Here is a 24304-nt window from a genome sequence, read left to right on the forward strand (position 1 = left end):
TGCCCGGATGCCAGATTGGAGCAAAATGGATTTGAGGTGTTTTTGAAAACAGAAGCATGATGTGGGGCGGTTCGAGTCCTCTACGAAAAGAGGGTCAGATGAAGATTAAGCCTGCAGTCTTCTGAACTGGAGATAGGCAAAGAGGGTATAGTAAGGTTGAATTGGAGACTGAAAATGTAGATGATGTGACCTCTCCTGGTCTGATCCGTCTTGCTTTGCTCTATGAAATATGAGATTGTCAAAAAATGTGTTTACATCTACATTTAGTCATTTAGCAGACGCTTTTATCCAAAGCGACTTACAGATGAGGAAAGATTGGTAGCAATTATAACAACATAGGCAACAAAATACATAAGTGCATCAAAACTAGTCCATTAAAGCCTAGCACAGTATAAAAAGCTAAGAATAGTGAGGTTAGTAATTTTTTTTAGAAGGAGAGGGAAAAGAATTAGGATAAATCAATCAGAGACGTGTTGACGGAAGAGATGCGTTTTTTAAAGATGGCAACAGAGTCTGCTGATCTTGTAGCAGCAGGTAGATCATTCCACCAATGTGGAACAGATCCAGAGAAGGTTCGGGAGAGTGACTTTTTTCCTTTTTGGGATGGTACCACTAGTCGTTTTTCCTTTGAAGACCGCAGTGATCTGGCAGGAACATAGATCTGCATTAGTGAGTGTAGATACGATGGTGCGGACCCGGTGGTGGTCTTGTAGGCGAGGAGCATAGCTTTGAACTTTATGCGGGCGGCAACATGGAGCCAGTGTAACCTGATGAAGAGCCGAGTTACATGCGCTCTCTTTGGTTCATTGAAGACCACTCTTGCCGCCGCATTCTGGATCATCTGGAGAGGTTACCACCCCCAGGTTTCTGGCTGTGCTGGACGGTGTGATAGTTGATGAGCCTAGTTGAATGGCAAGGTTGTGATGAATGTTTGGATTGGCTGGTATCACAAGCAGTTCCGTTTTTGCAAGGTTTAGCTGCAGGTGATGACCCTTCATCCAAAGCAAGATGTCACTAAGGCATGCCGCGATGCGATCAGAGACCGTCGGATCGTCCGGTTGAAATGACAAGTAGAGTTGTGTGTCGTCGGCGTAGCAGTGATAAGAGAAGCCATGCTTCTGAATGACCGAGCCGAGGGATGTCATTTAAAGCGAGAAGAGTAGTGGTCCAAGCACTGAGCCCTGTGGCACCCCCATGTTGAGCTGTTGGGATGCGGAGACCTCATCTCTCCAGGATACTCTGAATGACCTACCCGAGAGGTAGGACTCAAACCATTGCAAAGCCATTCCAGAGACACCCATAGCACTGAGAGAAGCCAGGAGGATGTGATGATTCACAGTGTCAAAAGCAGCAGACAGATTCAGTAGGATGAGCACAGATGACATGGATGATGCTTTTGCCAGTCTTAGGGCTTCGATGACTGAGAGCAGTGCAGTCTCTGTGGAATGGCCGGTCTTGAAACCAGACTGATTGCTTTCCAGGAGGTTGTTTAGCATGAGAAAGGAGGAGAGCTGGTTGAACACAACTCGCTCCAGGGCTTTGGCAATGAAGGGAAGAAGAAAAAAAAAACCTGTAGTTTTCTAGCAGTGTAGGGTCGAGGGTGGGTTTCTTCAGAAGCGGTGTGATGCGGTCCTCTTTGAACGCTGTGGGAAATGTCCCAGTGGTGAGCGAAGAGTTGATGATGTGGGTCAGAGCAGGCACAACCGTTGGAGAGATGGCCCGAAGGAGATGGGTGGGGATGGGTTCCAGTGGGCAGGTGGTAGGGTGGTTGGAACCTATGACCTTGGAAACATCAGCTTCAGACAGAGGAGAAAAGGCGGGGAGCACAGTCGTGTCAGGGATGTGGGCGAGTTCGACATGTGGTGGCGTAGAAAACTGGCTGCTGATGGCAGTAGTTTTCTTTACAAAGAACGATGCAAAATCAGCAGCTGTTAACTCCGATGAAGGTGCGGGAGCAGGGGGACAGAGGAGAGCAGAGAAGGTTTTGAAGAGCGTTCGAGAGTCCGGAGAGTTGCAGATCCTCGAGTGGTAGTAATCTGTTTTTGCAGAGGTGACGTCTACAGAGAAAGTGGAGAGAAGAAATTGGTAGAGAAAGAGGTCAACAGGGTCTTTTGACTTGCGCCATTTTCTCTCAGCTGACCGGAGGCTGGCGCGATGCTCACGCAGTACATCCGATAACCAGGGAGCCGACGGGGATGCACGGGCTGGTCCAGATGCAAGAGGGCATAGGTTATCCAAGCAGGATGAAAGCGTGGAACACAGAGTGTCTGTGGCACTGTCTGTATTCAAAAGAGAGAGCTTATTAGAGGGGGGGAGTGCAGAGAAGACAGCAGAGGAAAAACAGGAGGAAGGGAGAGACAGCAGGTTGCGCCGGAAGGTGACCATCGGTAAGACATCTGCAATGTCCAGAGCAGTGAGGTCGAGGGTGACGAAGAAGTGATCAGACGTGTGCAGCGGGGTGACCTGAGAGTGATGAGTGGAGCAGTACCTTGTGAAGATCAGATCTAGATGGTTGCCAGACTTGTGGGTTGCTGATGTGGAAACCTGCTCGAGGAGAAATGATGCGGTCAGGTTGAGGAAGTCAGCAGCCTGTGGCGGAGAGGCTGATGGCCTCCGTCTGCTATTTCGTCGAAAGTCTTTGACGATGCCCAAGGAGCCCACACTGTGCGATGGGTGCATCAGGAAAGCGGACTCTCTCGATGCTTCTTATCTGCACAGAATTGAGCCAGAGGTATCTATCTTGGACCACAAGAGTGGACATCGTCAGACCCAGTGTGAGCGCCGTCACTTCGGTCGCCCGGAGAGCGAGGTCTGTGGAGGTGCGCAGGCCCTGAATAACCACTGGGTCCAACACCTTAGCCTGGTGGATCTGCAGGATGGCCATGGTGTGAAGGGCGGAGGCAGCTGACCCGCCACAGTGAAAGCCCTCGACATTAGTGATGGCGAGGGCGAACAAGTTTTGGAAGGGAGCCTTGGTTGGTGCCTCCAGGTAGCACGTCTGTGGACACAAGTGCACTTGTGCCACGAGAGCATGCTCTTCCTGGGCCGTGTTCTCTTTTAGAAATATGCTCTTTTAGACACCTCCGACCAGCTACTGAAACGCCAGGACGAGTTCCGCTGCTCTGCGTCGTAGATCCAGTAGGAAGAATCGAAGATCGCTCAGCATAAGCCTTGAGGGTTCCGAAGAACAAAAAGGCGAATGAATGGGCACCCCATTCGCCAAGTTCATTGGCCTTTTCAAAGAGTCAGAGATGATTGTTTCTCAAGTCAAACCCCATTCTATCAGTCTCAACACAACATTGAGAGACCGACAGAAAGGGAACCAAAGCTAATGCACTTCTGATTTTAATCATGAAGAAAACCATCCAAATGATTGCATTGTTTCAGTGACTGCATACACATGCAAACAAATGAGAAAAATCAGACATTATTTTTGGTGTAACATGTTCATATTTTATGACATTTACTTGAAAAGTAAAATGGAGAAAAACAAATGAGAGACAGAGGCATTTGTGAATTTACTCCAGTGACACTCTGAATGTAATGTATACTGTTGTGGTGAGATCATTGACCTTTGCTACATGATAACACAAAACTAGCCATAATGAAACCCCAAACAAACATTTAATTGGAATAAAAATGTGTTATATTTTACCACTTATATTTAATACTTATATTTCACACACAGAATTATATTGTTTACACTTGCCTACATATAGTACATTCACTTAGGGCTTTGCAATTAATGGAATGAATCGTAATCGTCAATTTTGGCCTTCATCAATTATAAAAATTGAAAAGAAATATAGGTAAACGATTATTGTGCCGCATTTCATGTAGCAAGGATCCTCTCTTTTCTTGTAGTATAAATCCACAGCGCACACCTTTCCTTTACAGCGGTTCAGCAGTGCTATTTCTTTACATTTATTTTGTTAAATTCAGAGTTTAAAAGCAAAGTTTTTTTATTTTCAATGTTGTTTTAAAGGTTAATGAGTAATAGTATTAAATAATTTCGATCTCAATATTGGCCAAAATAATCGCAATTATGATTTTTGTCATAATCGAGCAGCCCAAACATACACTTGAATACAGGATATGTCTGTGTTTTGACTCAAAGATTTGCTTCAGTTCCTACTTTATAAATGTGGAGCAGGTGCAATATGCACTGTATACTACTTCCTTTTATTTTTATTATTAACTATACTTACTTGCTTTAGCATATTTAAACCAGACGCATTCAGACTTTTAGACCACACGATCTTGACTTTCCTTTATTTGCTTTCCCCTGTTTTTTGAAAATTCTCAAATTTTGGCTCTGGGACCAAATGCAGAGTCAAGTCAAGTTAGCTTTATTCATATACCGCTTTTTACAATTTTCATTGTAACAAAGCAGCTGTACATGAAACATATTAACTATAAGCTTATAAGTTATACAAGTTAAGTTTTGTACAAGTTATAGAAAAAAAGTGAACTCACGCGCACAGGTTCATACACTCCCACATGCATAAAACACAACTCCACACGCACAGAGCACAATATATTACAATATATACACTATATAAGACTTTTTTTGCACATTATGGGGGGTACATTTAAATTTGATAAAATGTGTTAAACGAATAAAGGGACATCATTCTTTCGGTAGCTAAAAGCATTATGAATTGATTTAATACATGAGCACACAAGGGATTCTCATTATGTAGAGCTTTGTGCATGACGGCTGTTGCTCCAGTATTCTGCAGAAGTGTGCTTTTGTTAGGTTCTGCAGGCCCAGACTGCACAAGGACTTGTGATATGTATTATGCTTTGTAACATAAAGCTTCTCTAGTCGCTCGACGTGATCAATTTCAGTTGCCATGCATAATGTTGTTTTAGCTAAAGCTATCTTTATGAAAAGAAATCTGGCGTTTTGCATTTGAATTGAATTGAAAATTTAACAATTGTCTTCTTCAAACCCATTATACACAAACATAAGTAATGGAAACACAAAGCCATTAAAAGGCATAACTAAACAGTACTCATGCGTCACACACCAAATAAAACTGGGTGCGCCTCTATCTTTGATGCTCTGGATCTTACAAATACGTCACACACTTGTCCTTGTCCTCTTACTTGGTGAAAAACAACGTGCCAGCCACGACAGTCAGTACATGCTTTTGAAAAAGTGTGTTAAAGCTTTGGAATCACACAGTTGTTCTGATGTTTACAATAGTGTCCTAATGTACTTGTCGTAGTCTTCATACAGTGCACATTTTCTTATATATGACAATTGCCAAAACAGAAAACAGAATGCAATTTTCTCCTTTTTACCTTTGACTTCCAGTGTGACAAACCAAAAATGAATTGCATTTATTAATAATATATTATTTTAAAAGATGCCTCTATTCATTTCAAAGCTAAAAACTGGATGCTATTCACATATAATATAAACAGGGTTTTTTCTACTGCATAGAAAAATTGGAGGCAGTCAAATTTCATGCCACCTCAGTCTCTGGACAAAATTATGTAGAGTTTTTTACAACTACTAACAAGCATTGTTCAATAGTGAATCCACATTTCCAAAACTCTTCACACAGTTTGCATTACCAACATGACTGTTCATCTCACCTCCAAAACTCATTCAGACCAACAAAACACTTCATATACGTCTCAAAATAAGATCACTGCAACATTACACTCGCAACAATTCTCAAACAGATAACATACATTTCATCCATAACACGCTGACCAAAAAAATACTAATAACGGGGAGCATTACATAAACTATGGGCTTTTATTTTTTATGTTTGAATGAATCAGTATTTTATATAGAATAACCACATTTCACTTTATTGAATGTACTATTTAAAAAATCTGGAAAATATGAATCTGAAATGCTGCAATTTGAATATAGTACCAACAATTACAGTCAACTGTGAAAATATATGAGATTTCTAATCCAACGCTTGTCTTCAGGAGTCTCCAGGAGAAATGTCTTCACAATCACATTTGTGTACAGTAAAGTCATCTAGTCATGTCAATGAAGGTCATAAAACTTTCAGGAAAAAAACTGTTTTAATATCTAAAATAAAATATACAATATATACGTAATATATACAAAATTTGTTTTAAAATAATTACTGCCTGAAATGCATGAAATGTCGTCATTCTGTTTGAATGTGTTAGCATTTGAAAGACGTGTCGAAAATATATAGTGTTTTGCAGGTTGTAGAGTATGAATGACAAAAGTATTTGTGAATTTTGAAAATGTGGTCACTAAATGCATGACGAAAAATGATTCACAGTTTGGACTGCACAGACTTCTATTTTGCTGAATGTGTGAAGAGTTTTGAAAATGTGGCTTCAGTATTGAACAATGCCTGTTAGCAGGTAAAAAAACTGTAAATAAAAAATGCGTGCATTAAAAGACTGTGATTTTGACTGCAGTTGCGGCATTACGCCCCAATCCAGTCACTAGTGAATATAGATGGTATGCATTGATGTCACTTTCCCACGAGAACCTGCCGGGACACGCCCTGGGACTCACTCCCCTGGGTGGCAAAACCCCCAGCAACATGGCTGAGAATAGGTAAAACAAAAGAGACGGGACTAAGACATTAAATTATTTGCTGAAACAATAAGCAGCTGGACTCGACAGTGATCCTTACGACTACCCTATGACTTACATAGGATTCAGGTGTTTCTGGACACTGAAATGCTGCACAGAATTGCGTTTCCTGATTGTAAGCGGTGTTGTGCCACCCACAGGGGCGTGCTCACGTGTAAAAAGCAATATTTGAACTTTTCTGTTGATTGGATACATTTTGATATAAGAACTTAATTGTCATTTTCATCTAATTTTCTGTACTTTTATATGTTGTTTGTAAAGTGTTTGGTCAATCCACATGGGCATATGTATAAGATCAGGATGGCACCACATCCGCTTCATTTTGAGCCAGGAAAAACCCTGTAGCCTATAAAGAAAACATACGATTTAACGCAATAATCCATACGCTTTCATGCTTACTCTTTTTAAAACAGTATGCAGCATACACGGTATAATAAATTGGTATTTTACGTCACAACAATCCAACATGATCTTGCGTGTATTTTATATAAAGATCATTGCAGTGGAACATCTGTGAGACCGACACTATTGAGACTGTGTGACAACAATTCTGTCAGAAAGCGCCATTTTTATGGTGTTGTCTGATTGTAGCTTTGTCAGGATTTTCTCCTTCCCACCCTGCCAAAGCTTTTAAACACACACACATGCACATGTGCTTAAAACCCACAAATGATTCTGAACCCTTCTATGAACCGCTGTGGAAGGTTACAGGCTTCCACTCGAATCTTTAAACACACACACACACACATTCTCTCTTCTCTAAACGTCTGCTGTGACAATCCACAGGACAGCCGGGCCATTGACGTCAGAGACAGGGCTATGAAAAAAATGGGTCCCTGGAGGCTCGGGGGAACTTATGTTCATCTTCACATCTAGTAACTATTTCAACAACGGTGATAAGATGCAAGTGTTTAGCTTCTATTTACACAGCATCTGAACCCCCTCAAATGCATCCAGATTTGTAATGCCACATGCAGACGCTTCTGTCGAGCCATCGCTGTTTGGGGTTTTTATATTATAAATATTTTTTAGTTTCTAAACTGATGTTATTGTTGCTGCAATCTCCAAATTGTGTCTTTTTTAACATTTATTTTGCACAGATTATGACTCGAAACAAACCAAAACAGGTTTTTTGAAAGGCGTATAGCAGGTATGTAAATCTGAAGCTATTTAATCTCAGCTGATCTTTGGTTACGCGAGAGGCACTGACGTACAGCTGATGCATATTGAGATTAGAGTGACGTCAGGCCAGCATTACAGTGATGCGCGAGCGCTGCCATAAAGAGAACACGAGCGGGAGATGCCATTGCAGGAGATCCAGGGGGAGACTACAAATCTATCTGTGTCGGCCCAGTGTCACGATGCGGGACAAGACGAAATAAAGCAGTTTTGAAGATGAAAGGTTTTATTCCTAAAACAATTAAACATGTTTGTGGTGCTTCCTAAAACAAATGATTTTCATTGGGTAGGTTCCTTGACCTGGACCAGTAAGATGCCATACAGCAACCATCTAAAACACCCTGGCAACTGCGCAGCAACATGCTTGAAAACTATTCAGAAAACCCTGGATCCACTTAGCAACGTAAAAATAAAACAGCTGGTTACTGCTTATCACACCTTACTTACAACATAGCAATAGATATAAAGTTAGATCACCCAAAAAATATATCTTTCATTCCCCCTCACGTCATTCCAAACTTGTATTACTTAAATTTTCCTCTAGAACACAAAAGATGTTTATAGGACAACATAGGTGCCCATTGACTTTTGAAAGAAATATACAAATCATTTTCCTAAGAATTTATTAATAAAAAATGTCAAGGTTTAAATAAAACAAAAAAGAGAGAAAAGCACATGAATCAAAAGCCTGTCTAAGCAAGTTAAAAAGATGCAGAGGAGGGCGTCTATCTGGATCAGAGCTCTAACCAATACAGTGAGAGATGCTGGGGCGAGCATCAGACACTGTTACTGCCTGTCACAGAAGAGACAGAAACTATAGATACCATACGTTTTTTAACCTTTCTGTAGTAAATATTAATGTATACTACAGTGTTTACTATCAATTTACTACAAGAATGTGTTCAAGTTAACGGGACTCTTATTTTGGCGAGTCGTCGCACAGACAATTGAGTGTCCGTGTGCGTTTATCGACAACTTTTCTCAAACAGTGAAATACTCATGTTGCTCAAAGCAACACTTTGTAGTTTTACGTATAGTGCATATATCTGAGTGAAACTCGAATAAAATTTATTTTTTTGCCCTTTCCTTTTTGATTGATTTGTTGTAAGGAGGGCCTGAAGGGGAGGGCTAAAATGCCTGGCCATTGGACTGTCAGTATATTCAAACCTCTTTTTTGTTGCTGACGTCATGTTGTGAAGAGTTTTTGTTGAGAGGGGAAGAGGAGCTTAATGTTCTTGATTAAAGATTATAAGTGCAAATTAATTTTAAAATGGTGTGCACGGATAAATCATTTATAATAATCACTGCAACACTGTGTAAAACACACTTCCTGTTTGATTTCATGGTGACTTTAAGCCAAAATAATGGCACTGATATATTTGTAATTTTAAGTTAGGGCAAGTCATTTTCAGTTAGGACGGCTCAAACATTCAAGTCTGGAACTAGTCTTAAGCCTTGCCTGGGAAACCGGGCCTAAGAGTATTGTAAGGAGATGAAAATGAATAAAACTTGAAAATACTTGAAATAAGCTGGATTTGGGTAAACATTATGTGACATTTTTGGGAATGTTTAAGATTTTAACTATTCTTACCGATGCCCCTTATAGAATTGGTATTTAAATTTTATTCTTATTTGTTCATTTTTATATTTTTTTACAAGAATAAAGAAACAGAAATAATGATTTATTTTCTGGAATGTAAAATAACTTGGCTTTGGCTTGGACCAGCAGTATTTTGAAGCTTTCACATTAGACACAAAGGAAAGAAAGCAAATTTGAGACACTATGATGCACCGGAATGAAACTATGGATCCCTATGAAAGCTTTTACACCACAAACAAGCATTCACACAGCGAAAAAGCAAATGGTTTGTTCGACCAGTGTATTCAATTGTTTCATATTTGTATATTTAACCATTCTCATTTAATGAATAAAAATTTATATTTTTTAAGTTGATTTATTCATTTAAACATTACATATATGGAATGAATTAAAGTATTTAGGATTTAAGAAGAAAATGTGTTATATTACATTTCATCAAAATAAGCAGGTCAGAACAAATTTGTCACTGTTTAAAGGGGAGGGTTGATGAAATTTCACTTCTTTATATTTTGTTTGTGAGAAGTATAGTTGTTTGGGCATTAAGAACATTTGCCAAGTCCCAGTGCTCAAAGTTCACAGAAAAGGAAGATATTTTCTTTAACAGAAATAACTTTATAAAGACTAAAATGACTGGCTTTGTTGGGACTACAAAAACCTTTTTCCTGGTTTAGTGACATCATGAATCCCAAAACTGACATTGACCCTGCCCCCTGGAACATTGAAAGGGTAATGAGCGGGACATCTCAACACACACTCCAAGCGTAAACCATTCATAAAAGACCGGCTTAGCCTGACCAATCAGAGCATTTCATAGCTTCATAGAACCAGAAATTAAACAGCCAGTTTTATGAGAATCGAGATGACGGTGTAAAACAAAGGTGAAATACTGTATATAAAGCTTTTTTTATTGAAACATGAGCACCTATTGTTTAGCACAAACCCCAAGCTTTGTAACTCTACTGCTTTTCACACATAAAAAATGACATATTTTTAATTTACATTGTAAATAAGCTTACAAATACTTTATTTACCGGCTCTGATCCGACACCTGAATAATCATATTCTCTCTAAGCTCTCTGTCCTTCTGTGTTCTCCTCCTGTGGTGTTGGAAAGCACTGGGCCAAAGTGATCTTTGCTCACTAACTTAGCTGAAGCCAATGAAAATAAGGAAGGGCTTTGTGGCACATTGGCTTCATTAGGAGCGCCCAGTCTGAGCGTCACAGACAAAGGGGGGAGGTTCTTGCCTCTCCCATTTTAAAGAGCTTCTGTGCTTTTCCGCTCAGACTCTGGGAATATCGCATCAGCGGTCTGGAGGGCAAAATCTAGACGCTGATTTCTTGGAGACACTAACGTGAATTCAGTCACACCAATAAAGCCACTCGAGTAGAGGCCCAGACGCGTCTGCATTTGTGAACGTCAGAAAATTTTCTCCTTAATCAATCAGCCCAGAGCACCTGACACAGTTTTCCCTAAACATTCCCTTCCCACGTCACCGTGGCACACTCTGAGGACAATATGGAGGTTAGCACACACACTTACACCCTCGCATGTGACATCCACTGAGACCAATGACCTGGAATTTCACAGAGGCCGTTGTGAACCTGAATCACTGCCCTCATTAACTTCAAGAGCTGATTACAATTATGAATGTGACACGCGTCACCATCTCATGGGCTCGTGTGAAGAGAGAAAAAACACGAATGAAAAAAAAAAGCACCGGATTAAGGCTCCGTATATTCCACACTGTGGTCCGTGCTTACGTCAGTAAGGGACGTCTAAAATGACAGACTGTGTGGTAACATCAAAGCTTGCACAATTACGGCTTCACACAATTCCCTCTCTTTACACGTTCTCCTAAGCGTGACAATAAAACTTTAGTTGTACACATACTGTACATTACAATTAAACATGAAGTCATGCCAAAATAAATTGTTATGTTATCTATTCATTTCTTTACATGTCTTTTAGATTTTCATTTTAAATAATTGTGACTTATTTGAGCTGTAAATATCTGCCTGCATCATTCTTTCTGAGGTGGAATACAATTTCTACCAGAAAGACTCAGAAAACATAGAACGATATATTTGAATTGTATTATGGAGTTTGGGGGTAGGCTCCGTCCGATGAAGGAATCATGGCAAAATGATTCTGGAAGTCCTGCCTGAATATAAGGCAGGAGCGGAGCCTACCCCCGGACTGAGGACGGGCCAGACCTGGTGGTGGTGGTGGAGGGGAGGATGGGGGTTTTCACTCGTGCGTTAGTTTCTGTGAACGAAAGAGAATTTAAGTAAGATCCTTTTATTCTACTTACTGAGGGATGATAGGCTAACCGGTAATTGTTTGTGACGTGAGGAGTCTTCCTGATAGAACTTGCATATGTAATTAATGGGCAATACGTTTAAAATAACAGCATGCTTTTGAAAATGCTGTAACTGTAATTGTGGCGAAATTCTTTTATTATTAGCTGTGTTCCAGTAAAAACAAAGGCTCCATATATGATGATGAAGACTGCGTTAATCATATAAAATATAAAACCACATACTTAAATGCTTTGTGTTATTAGACAGTGTCCTTCATACATGATGTAGATATTACAGCCATTTATTACACAATACAGCGGAGGCTTTATAGAAATAGACCAACAACTAATGTCATACTGTCACAGTTTTAGGCCCTGTCCAAACAAACACGTTTATTCTCAAAACCACAGGTTTTTCTATGCGGTTTGACCATTCGTCCACACACAAACGCTGTTCTCGTCATTGAAACCGTACTTTTGTGAAAATTCCAGCCAAGGTGAAGATTTTTTGAAACTCTGGTTTCGCCGTTGTCGTGTAGAGGGTAAAAGCGGCGATTTGGCGTATGACCTTGGAATGCATGCCACTATCTCCATTGTGTAACGTCAGATTCCAGGCTTCTGATTGGCCAACACAGCTTTATGGTTATAACGGCATGCTTTTGACAGCGCTCTATAGCATGTTTTTTCCGTTTCGTGTGGATGTGGATTTTTGGATGTTAAGTTAGAAAAACTCAGTTTATAAAAATACCCGGTTACATATAGTTTGTTTGGTTCTGTCTTCTGTGTTCCTTGCCTGTGTTGATCATTAGTTAATTAGTCCCTCACCTGATTCTACTTAAACCTGATTATGTTCCCCTGTGTATTTAAGCCTCTCTGTTCCTTTAGTTGATTGTCGGTTATAGTTTTATGTCAACGTGTGGTCTTTTCCTGATAACATGACAGAATAACCGACCTTTAAAAGTGAGTTTTTTCCCTTTTTTCTTCTCTCTGGCTGTTTCCCCCAGCTGTCCAGCTGATCTGCCGATCTGCCCTGGAGCAGATTTTCACCACGGCCCGAGCGAGCGTTGTAAGGCAAGCTGCCCAGTCAATGGTCACTGGGAAGTTTTCTTCCTCTTGTGTGGAGTGTGTGTTGTAGAATAATGGACTCTTTTTTTTTCTTTTCCCCTTATCTCCAGCTCCACTCCCAACTCAGAGACCAGCCAGCTACCATCACCCCAATACAAGCAGCGTCTGCCAGAGCCCCCCGCAGATGGAGAGCCTGAGTTCACTGTGACGCAAGAGCCAGCACTCGCGCAAGCCTGTCATCGCCCAGGAGCCTGTGCCTCGTGCTATGTCTGACCAGGTGCTAGAGCTGCACGATTAATCGTTAAAAGAACGCGATCTCGATTCAAACACCCACATGATCTCATTAAAGAAAACCAACGATTCTCCTGCTTCTAATACACCTCAGACTAAAGTCATAATGCTCCAATCTGTGTTGGTGCTGCCGCCGATAATTAAGTATGAAACAGCGTTCCTAAAGTCTTTTCAACAACACACTATCGTTATTTCTGTGTCAAATGATCACGGAAGTACTGGGAAAACACATCGTGAGAGTGTATAGCGCTTATTTGTGCAAATAGAGAAGCTGTATTTTGTTTTTCATCATACTTCCCTGTATTCCATGATTTCAGGTTATTTTAAACTGTTTATAGGTACATACTGTGTTGTTGCTAATCAATTGTATCATTCTTTAAAGCCTCTTCAAGCAATCTGTTGATGTCAGGTACATGTATTAATCTTTCTAAAGACCTGTAATTGCAGGTATCACCTTATGAATTTGTTTAACTATTTACACAAGTCACTTCCATACATAAACACTTTTCATAAAGTTTAACTTTTACATTTGAAGTAAAACAAAACAAAACAAAAAGTAACCACTATAATTTACCTATGGTAATTGTTGTAAAACTAACTTTTTATTTGTCATTCAGAATCGTAAGAGAAATGTGATCTCTATTTCAAACAAAAGAATCGTGATTCTCAATTTAACCAGAATCGTGCAGCTCTACCAGGTGCGTGAGCCGGCTATACTGTGTATCACCGTGGGAGTCTTGGAGGAGTTCGAGTTTTTTTTTAAGGGGAAGCCCTGCCCCCCACCTGCCGCAGAGGGTGAGCTGCTACTGGACTCTGACTGAGTGAACGGAGAGGAATATTGGCGGCTGCCTTCCAGCTTTTTGTCAGCCAACACCACCTCTTCCACCTCCAGAGACCCAGATTCTGCCGGCTACACCTTGGCTACTGCCTCCCTCATCTCCACCCTGGCCGTCATCCCACCAGCTCCACCAGGCTCCCTCGTCCCTCCGGCTCTGCCTTGGTCAGTCGTAGACCATACGCCGCCTCAGGACTCCAATCCTCTGGCTACGCCTCGTCACTCTGACTAGACCTCCATTCTCGGTCACTCTTGCTCCGCCGTGGGAACTTAGAGGTCGCGGAGAACTTGGAAGATGCGGAGAACTTGGAAGACGCGGAGAACTTGGAAGACGCCGAGAACTTGGAAGACGCGGAGAACTTGGAAGACGCAGAGAACTTGGAAGACGCGGAGAACTTTGAGGTAGGTAATTCCGAATTAAATTTTTCGATAGTAGTCTCATCCTGATGTCCCTCGTGGAGAGCCACACCTTCTGGCCCGGCTGGTGGGACCAGGGACAGTTGGACACACAGAGTGGCAGGAGTTTAAATGAGGAAGATGATTAGTGCCTTCTAGCCAGTGTCTCCAATCCTCCAGGGCGAGTTTGACTGCCAACAACTCACCAATGTTATAGTTTCGTTCCACCAGGGTGAGTTTGTGAGCGAAGAAGGTGCATGGAAGGAGCACAGGAGGCATTCCCTGACACTGGGATAGCACAGCCCCTACCCCGGTGGAGGAAGCATCCACCTCTACGATGAACAGTTGAGACGGGTCGAGAAGACGTAAGAGCGGTGCTGAAGAGAACTTCTTTAGCAGTTGGACTGCATCGTTGGCCAAGGAGGACCAGGATGGGGATTTCGGCTTGCCCTTCAGTAGATGCGTAAGTGGAGTAACAGTGGCACTGAAGTCTTTGATGGACCTTCGGTAGAAGTTGGTAAATCCAAGAAAGGTTTGGAGGTCCAAGAAAGCTTTGGTGAACATGTACGATCAGCCACGGGCTACACAGGATGATTTCGGTTGTTGACTGCTCCAGAACCTGCACCCACTGCATAGGCCCAACTTGAAATTTCAGTCCTGTGGGTTAATAGTCTCCCTAGAATTGAGCTTGGTAGTGAGTGGGGATGTCTGTCCGGGGGAGGTTGAGTTGACGGCAGAGGGTGCCAGAGATGAAGTTCCCGGCTGACCCAGAGTCCATGAGGGCTGTTAGAGAAAAAATTGAATCAGAAATGGACAGATAAACTTCAACATGAAGAGGTGTTTGAGAGACCAGGTGCTAATACCAAGTTACTAGTTTCAACAAAAGCCAGACCAATACCTGTTGAGAGAAAGAGAGAGGGTTGTTTTTTTTCCCTTCTCATTTGTCTGTTATGTTCTCACAGAAGATGTTTTAAGTAGTTTTTGAATGTTGTGAGAGACGCGTTTGACCGGACTTGACCAGTGGACAGCGATGAAAAGGGGTGTCACATGAGCCCTTTTGGGCTGTTGGAAGACGAGGTGTGCTGTGGGATTCTGAATGGTGATACAATGTATCGTCAGGATATTATGATTTATCTGGACTCGCAAAACTAATCTAGGGTCCTGGAATAAAATTAGCATCTAATCCAATGTACTGTATAAATTGACTGTGATAAATTGACTGATTTATGTTTAAATGTTTAAATTTTGTTGTTGTGTATCCATGATTTCAAATAAGAATCCTCTAATGGCTATTTAGTGCAAAACATTAGCCCAAATCACGCAAAGTAACTACTTGAGCACTAGTTAAAGCCTAAATTACGCAAAATAACTAACTGTTTGTCTGGCTGGGGGGTTGCTTTAGAATTAGAATAAGTTTTACTTAACTTATTTATTATTACATATAGGAATGTATAGCCTGTTTAATATTTAACCTGTGTTTCTCTCTCCTTTATCTTTAATGGGTGCGTCTCTTAAATTAACCAATGTGCCTGTGTGAATGTGTGTGTGCCTGTGTGAATGTGAGTCCGTGTCTCTGTGTGTGTTAGTACGTGTGAATTTTGTGTGTGTAGTTGTGAGTCCTTGTTTTGTATGTGGGTCTGTGTGTGCGTGTCTGTCTTCTGTGTTTTCACCTGTTTTGTTTTTACTTTTATCATTTTAAATGTTTTGCAAAATGTTAAATGTACAGCTGCTTTGTAACAATGGGAATTGTCAAAAGCACTATAAAAATAAAGTTGAGTTGAGGATACATTACATGGATTAGACTTAATTCAGGCTTTTGTATTACTTTGGTTTAATTTTCGGTATAGTTTGTAACTTCTGTGTTATTGTACTCTGCGTATTGTTGTAAAGGAGAAATTGCCCAGGCCTTTTCTTACATAGAGGCTTTAAAATACATTTGCAAAATGTAAATGCGAAATCTGCATTGGTGTACTCTATAAAATGAATCATTACAACATAATTAGAATAATTAGGAACATAGAAAATAAAATGTAAAAATAAAACACCATTCATACTATCAGATAAAAAGAAAATACTTTTTTTAAACATTTGATGCTATCAGTCAAAAAATATAGCGGATCACATTGTTCCAATATGGACATAATGCTTTGTTTCTACATTCTTTTTTTGATAAAATATAACTTTATTTTCTCTTTTACCTTACATAAGGCCAGCTATTGCTCTAATAACTGCTCTTTTCCTTTCATTGCTTGTTCTTTCATCATTTGTTTCACTTCTTCATTTTTGCACTTTTTACTACATTTGTGTTGTATGACTAAGTCTTTTCTAGGCATGAAAACACAACATCAAGCATTACAGGCATAACATTACAACACGCTGTGGACTGCAGCCATGACAGATCTTAATCGCCATCTAGTGGTGTAAATGCGTAACCGCGTCTTATCTGACACTACAATACCCATAATGGCGTGACAGAGTTGCTACTCCCGCGATGATTCATTATTTTTCAAGCAGATATGGTTTATATTACACCAATAATTTTTTTTTATTATTCAATTGAAAGAAAATATTTGTGTTTTTCTTTATAATAAATGAGTATATAATGATTACAGCTTTCAGTGACCTCATTGCAACACTGAAACACATTTTCTATACTCATCTCACAGGAGGTACCAGCAGCCATATTGGTATTGTTACCATCACAGAATGTCAATAACTGACAGCCAATACTGTGAACATAGCACATCAATAACCAAATACTTGTTTGCATTTTAAGACTGAACCGGTAGACATACATATAGAAATGGTGAATAGATGGTGATACATATACAATAATGATATCCTTGTCACAGTCCCTATCTGTTTGGTACTAAATGTCTCCATTTCCCATGATTCTCCATGCTCCCTCACCTGCATTCACCCACACCTGTCAGCCATCTGGTGATCTACCCCAGCAGATACCAGCTCTCCCAGTTTTCTTCTTTCTGGTGTCATCTACGTAGTTACAGCTATATAGTTTGGTGCAATACTCAAGTCAAATCTCGACAGATTTTCTTAAGGGGCAGAGCTAAGGCGCAAGGAAAGGCAACGAGGATGCACAAATAAGAATTGAGAAGCACCCCATGACTTCAGATCCAGTGCACTACAAATGAATATTGTGCCAACATGGTTACGTCATTTGACGCTTGCGGCGTGAAAACTACAATCTGCAGTCTGTCCTTGCTCTCCGTCTCATGGACTTCAGGGATATGCACAAACGAAGGTCAACAAGACCACAAGTCTACATTAAGTGTGTCATTTAGGACAGGGCCACACACATTTCACATTGTATTCACACCTCAAAATCCAAAACTACACCGCAAAGTAAAACACTACCGATAATAACTAATGGTTATTTCACAGTATTTAAGTAATAGTAAAAAATCTGTCATTAGTTACTCGCCCTCATGCTGGGATTTTTTCCATGGAATAAGTGAAAAGTTTGTACACAGCTTTTCAATATAGGCTACTGTAGGCTATTTACATAACATACATACAAATCTAGACACACTGTGGATATGCCACCTGCTGTTTTGAAAAATACAAAACATACAGAAAAATAGTGACCATTGTATTGATCCATTATATTCCAAAAGATAAAATAAATTGTAAGTTAAAGTATTCTCCAAGGAGGCAACAAAATTTTAAGTTTTGAACAAAATAGTCAGAAAGATGAAATGACGCAGCTTGAATCATATTTACAGTCATTCCTGTTCTATGTTGAGATGTGTGATGGGACAATCTCTGCACGTTGTAATAGTCTGTCAATGAAGTGAAATCTTTGTTTGAAATCTAGTTTAAAGTCAATATTACAATGATCAGCAATGACAAGCATGACTTAACTCTATTCCCCTTTTCTAAAGTAAATAGCCATACTCATATGTCTCTCTTTCTTTATTAAGTTGAAGATTATGGTAAATTATTTGTAATTATCATAAAGTGAAGGATGTATACATTAAGATAACATTCATGTTATTTATAGTGACTCAAAATAAAGCGTCTTTTAAAATTCTATCAGGTTTAAACCAAGTGTAGACATTTTTGGTAATGTTTTTCTCATATTATCATCAGCGTTTGAAAAAACCCTTGAAGGAAAAAACCCTAAAAGTTCACATTAGACACACACAAGAAACCTATGACATTTTATAACTACTGTTTAACATGGTGAAATGTGTGAAGCCGCATGAGGATTCTTAAAAATATCTTCTTTTGTGTTCAATACAAAAAACAGCATACACGCAGATATGAGCATGTTTAAACAGAATTAATGTAAATTTTGACTGTGAGTTATGTATTCTGTTCAATAAGTTCATCCCTCACATCAGCTGCACCCAGTAAATTCAAAAAGTAGAAATGAGAACAACGTACAAATGAGATCATATACAGTAAAATCACTAGTGTTAAAATGGCCAAATGAACACTGTGAGAGTTAATTTGACCTTTCTTAACACTGAAAATTTTGCTGTGTACGAATATATACGAATTATCCACCTTGTGAAACTGTCACGACTCGTTGTGAGATTGTGTTGAATCTGCTGATCATAAAAGTAGCACATCAGTGGGCAAGATTAATTGTGTTCATTTTTGAAAATACATTATCAAAATGTGTAAAATCAACAGCACCAGTCATAACAAAAATATCAGATAGGTTTTCAGAATCAAAACTGTATTGTAAAAACAGCTGAATGCATGTCATGTTCCAGCAGAGGCTGAGCGCTGACCGGCCAAGCTTTCATGGGTTTTTCGTCTCTAATTCTCTAATCCTTGGATGAGAGAGAGCAATTTAGGAAGATAAATGTTAACACATTTGGCTTATATTCTGAGAGAGACAGCACAGGCATAAATATCCCTCTGATTATTTGGTAGTGGATAATGAAAAGGTTGTGTTGAAGGGATGCTGTGGTAATAAGAGTGCTGGGACAGCTAAATTCAGCTTCTTTATACTGCGGGGCTGTTGAATGCTTCATTCTGATTGGCTGACGAACGTTCCAAGGATGTGCATTATTATTCAGTAAACGCACGCCCATAAAGTAGTTCAAGATCCTACAACGGCAGTTCATTTCACTGCGCTACAAATTTAACAATAACAAAATTTCGGTTAGACAAAAATAACGATAAATAATTATGGTAAGCATGAGCATTTCAACAACAATGTGACGACAGCCATACTGGACTATCCAGATGAAAAACGCATACATCAAAAGAAACAATCAGCATAAATTGTGTCAATTTTTATGATTATTTATGCTATTTCTGATTGTTAATCATAACATCATTTCATCTTCGCATATTTTTCACTTCAGAATACATTTATCAAGCTAATGGGTTACCCAAAAATCGGTCATCGGTAATCAAGTTACGAAGGTCAAGCGTCTGACCTAGGTGGACCGTTCAGTTGTTGCTGGATGTTTTGCGAAACATATTGTGTTTTGGACCCAGATTATTGTTTAAAATAGTCCGTTCGTGTGCTTATCCGGGATGTATAAACGTCAGACGCGGGACCTTTTCAATGTGACTACGGGAAGTCGTGAAAGCGCAATACGTTTGGGTGCAAGCCGTGTATTTGTGGTTAATAAGTATAAAAAGGATAATTGTTTAAAGAAAATGACTGATCGTTTCGCTAGAACTCGAATTCATTGGTGGTGTCACGTTTAGCCATTTAAAGTTTATATTTGGACCTTAAATCAGGTTGCCCCCCATTAAATCCATTATATGGACGAAGATCCCTAAATGTTTCCTCAACATCCTTGGATCGTTTCTGCAGAAGAAATAAAGACATGGGTGTCTTGGATGACATGAGGGTGAGTAAATAAGCATAACATTTGAATTCTAAAGTGAACTATTCCTTTAATTCCATTGCCTACACAGGAAGGTTCAAAGTATTGAGTTTCTTGTTCAGTTGTCTCCAAAAGTTATAATTCATTTGTTACAATGTATATATTTTTATTTATATCAGGGTCTTTCACTTACAGCAATGTGGACTTTCGATAATTGTTTGTTTGTGAGACCACAAAGGAAGCGGACGGCTGTGTTTATGCCTGCACAGTTACGCAGATACCACGCACCACAGGCTAAAGGAAGTGCCCGCTTCCCCGTTCACGCCAGCCAAGGGAAACTCGCCTTCTGGCTCACTGAATCTGCTGCTGGGTCATACAACGTGTGTAAACAACATGACTGTGCTACCCCAGACACCCATAGAGAAGCCTGACCTTCACATGGATTCGACATAGCAACACAGTGCCACGTTTAAAGCTGTGCGTGTGCGTTTGTTCATTGTCACGTAGTGGCTAAGATTAGGTTTTGGTGTGTTTTGCGAGAACTGCTGTGCATCTGGTAAAAAACATTTCAGTGACGTCATTCTTAAAAGGTCACTGTGCATGGAAAACTATGCTGATATGTTGCATTATAAATGCAGTGTGCTATGAACGAATCCAGTGTTTATCATTTATTCTAGCTATGCTCGACATTTCATCCTCGACGAAGTATTACTCAATTGACAATGTGGGTGAAGAATGATCTTCTCATTGGCTTTCATGCTCTCCACCTTCATGTTTATCTCTTCCCTCTCTCATACTTTCTCTATATACTTGCTGATTATAATGTCCTTCACATGTGTTTCTTCTTATTATTATGATTACGTATCTGCGACTTGTACATAATCCCACAAATATTTTATGATCAATTGGGGAACGAGTTAAAAAATGATAATTCAAAATGACTATTATCTTATGTGGTGGGCTCTCTGACAATACAAACATATAGTGTGTTAACCAAGCGACCCTTTGTCCTGAAATGCTGCAAATGTCCTCAGGGGCAACATTTCTCTCAAACGAGGTCACCGTGACATCCAGATGTGAGTATTGAGGAATGAGCTCCTACCTTGGTGAAGGGAATCCTGTGCGCCCTCAAAATCCCCGCCGCCACAGTCGTCTGGAGTTTTGCGTTTCTTCGACATCGGCGGTCTAATGTGACGCCTTCTCTTTTGTCTCTTTGTTCTTGACTCAAAACTGATATGCGAATGAGGACGAGAAACACTGAGCTGTCTGGACAAGCACATAAAACTAGAGGGATGATGACAGTCGGAACCTTTACGGAGCGCGATGCCCATTCATTCGGGCATCCGCAGTTTCCAGTTCGCTCCGGCACGAAATCGACGCAAGCAGGACGAGTGCCGGTGATGATGACAGTCCGTGTATTAAAAAAACAGTAAAAGTGGTTACACAAGCGCCAACACTGTAGGCTTTGGGTTTAGAAATACGCACGGATTTTCCTCTGACAAATGAGCGTGCCACGAAAGTGATTTGCGCATCACGTGTGCCCGGGATTATACTGGAGCAGAAAAGTACGCGTCCACGACAGTTTGCGTATCAAAACGCGCTCGTCTATACGCAGAGGCGCGGACACCCACGACGCTGACCGTGTAAGCAGAAACATTTTTGCGTACACGGTCAGCCGAGGGTAACTGTCCGTATTGTCCAACTCTCAACCGGCGAAGTTGTGACGACGTGCAACAGGTCGGTTAAAGTCGCCGTTTTTTCTTATTAAAGTAAACTCAAATGCCATCAGAAACTTCCTCTTTGTCCGCGTGCCGCGTTTAAAGCACCAAATCAAACAATATCGAGCACCGTGCTGTACCTTTGCTCTTATGGAAACCGTCGTTCCAGCGATGCGTATAAGCGACGCTCGATTTACGTTGACCGCGCTCTCCTCAAAACTTCTCAGTCCGGTTGCTAGGGAACCGAAATATTCATGGTGTTTAGCGCTCGCGACTTTTAGTCACGTAAACCCGATGTGTAGTTTTTCGCGTGATTTTCGAGCGTTAGCTGTCTGTGTGTAAGTTGTGTGTAAATAAAGGCTCCATCAGCAGCAGCATCGCATTCAAGAGGCGAATGACGTCAGCAGCCTCCTCCGCAATCACTGTCAACGCGTCAATTTAGATGGACTGGAATGATAAAGTCGCGCGCTTTACGCAAGCAGCACGGACGCGGACGCTGTCCCAATGTCTGTGTGATCCACGTGTGCTTCAGACTGGTTTGGTCATGCAGGGAAAGAAAAGTCAAGTTTTTACTTCTGGTATATCCTTGAAAATATCAGGACACTTCAAGTTCTTCAACGTTAATCGCGATGTCAAGTTCAGTCTGTCAAATGCTTTGGGATAAAAGTTCATCATTTGGTGGACTAAATAAAACACGATCAGCAAACAACTTCTGGTGTTCTGATCTATTTGTTTGTGAGACACAATCTGACTAATTCTCTACACTATACCGTGCGGGTTCTTTCGTAGCCATCACTACTCGCGATAACCGAGTTTCTGTATTAAACTCTGTCTGTGCATCATTTGCATTGAGTTTGCTCTCTCTCTCTCTCTCTCTCTCTCTCTCTCTCTCTCTCTCTCTCTCTCTCTCTCTCTCTCTCTCTCTCTCTCTCTACCCAAATCACTGCAGCTCTACTGACGTCAGAGCTGCTTGCGTCAATGCTCTCCATTTGACAGAAGGAGAGTTTTTTCCTCGGATTCTAATAGGATTGTTATAGAAAACATGCACACAGTTCTTTTCAATCCTGGACGAAACGTCATTTTCTCCCCCTCGTTTGATGCATTATATTAAAACAAAGTTTGATCTTTCTACGAATCCCAGTGCAATGATCTGTAAGTTGGATTGAATTTTGTTTAGCTTTAAAGCGCATAAGAGTCAATCTATTGCAAACCTAGATACGGCACAAGGCATGCAATGCAGACTTACATTGCATGTATAAATGGCACAAATTGTAATAATCTGGGGGCAGAATAGTCCCCTCTGAACTCACATCAGAAGGCTGAATGAATCAGTCCTGTATTAGCAGAACACTACGCTTTGACGCACATTGGCATGCGGCTTGACTACTCTCATAGTTCTCTTGTGTGTGTGGTTTAGCTTAAACAGATCTTGAGCGACTTACAAACTGGTAAAAGTAGCCATGTGATTCTGACACACTGTATTGTTTCCTATTCGACCTTCTTCATAACATTACTTACATAACACAGCATATTGTTATAGCTTGGACCTTTAGTGTGAAATAGGATTCGTGTCAAATATCAGAACAAATACATTTTAGAGATTTGAAATGACTTGTAGGAGAGTAAATGATGATTTTGGGTGAAGTATCCCTTTTAGCTACCTGCTACCTGCAACTGTATAAGAACATTTGTTTAGTTTCTCTGGTTCGGTCTCATTAAAGGGAGTATGACATGTGCAAATAGAAGTTATACAATTCTACTTACAGGACATACAGTGTAAACACCCGGTTTATATTTGACATTAACCAGCATTAAATAAAGGCGTGTTATGTGTAGATTGGTTCTGTTCTCATGGGAGTTCTAGTTTTCTTTGCACCGTTTGCTTGTTCATGTGTGTAGTCCCAAAAGGATGACTTAAAACATGATAACATGCATTTTTCTGGACTTTATATATATATATATATATATATTGATTGGTGCATGTTGCGTTGACAGTGATTGCGGATGTCCTATCTTATAGGGACTATTTAACCCCAAAATGAAAGATTCTGTGAAACATTTACCCTCAGATCGTTGTGAAGCTAAACAGGAAGATATTTGTAAGAATGTCAGTAAGCAAACCAATCTCAATCTCATATCTCACAGATATATCTTCCTTTTTGTTTAGCAGAACAAAGAAATGTATACAGGGTTTGTAACAATCTGAATGTGGTTAAAGAACCTTCGTTTTTGGTGAACTGACCCTTTAAAAGACGAGCTTGAGAATTACAAAAATGAACAATATTTCATCATTCTCCTTTCATAAATGTGTAAATTAAAAAACATTCTAGAGACCTCAGCATGTTCTGCTGTTAACAGTGGAATTAATCCCCAAGGTCTTCATCACTAAACTAATGGAGCTCTGCGTCTCTGGAGCTGCATGTCACTTCTCACCCAAGTGAGAGGAATGTTCACATGAGAGAAGAGACACAGCACTGACTTACTGAAAACTGAATCAC

This window comes from Barbatula barbatula (genome assembly GCF_947034865.1).
Source record: "Barbatula barbatula genome assembly, chromosome: 14".
NCBI classification, from domain to species: Eukaryota; Metazoa; Chordata; class Actinopteri; order Cypriniformes; family Nemacheilidae; genus Barbatula; species Barbatula barbatula.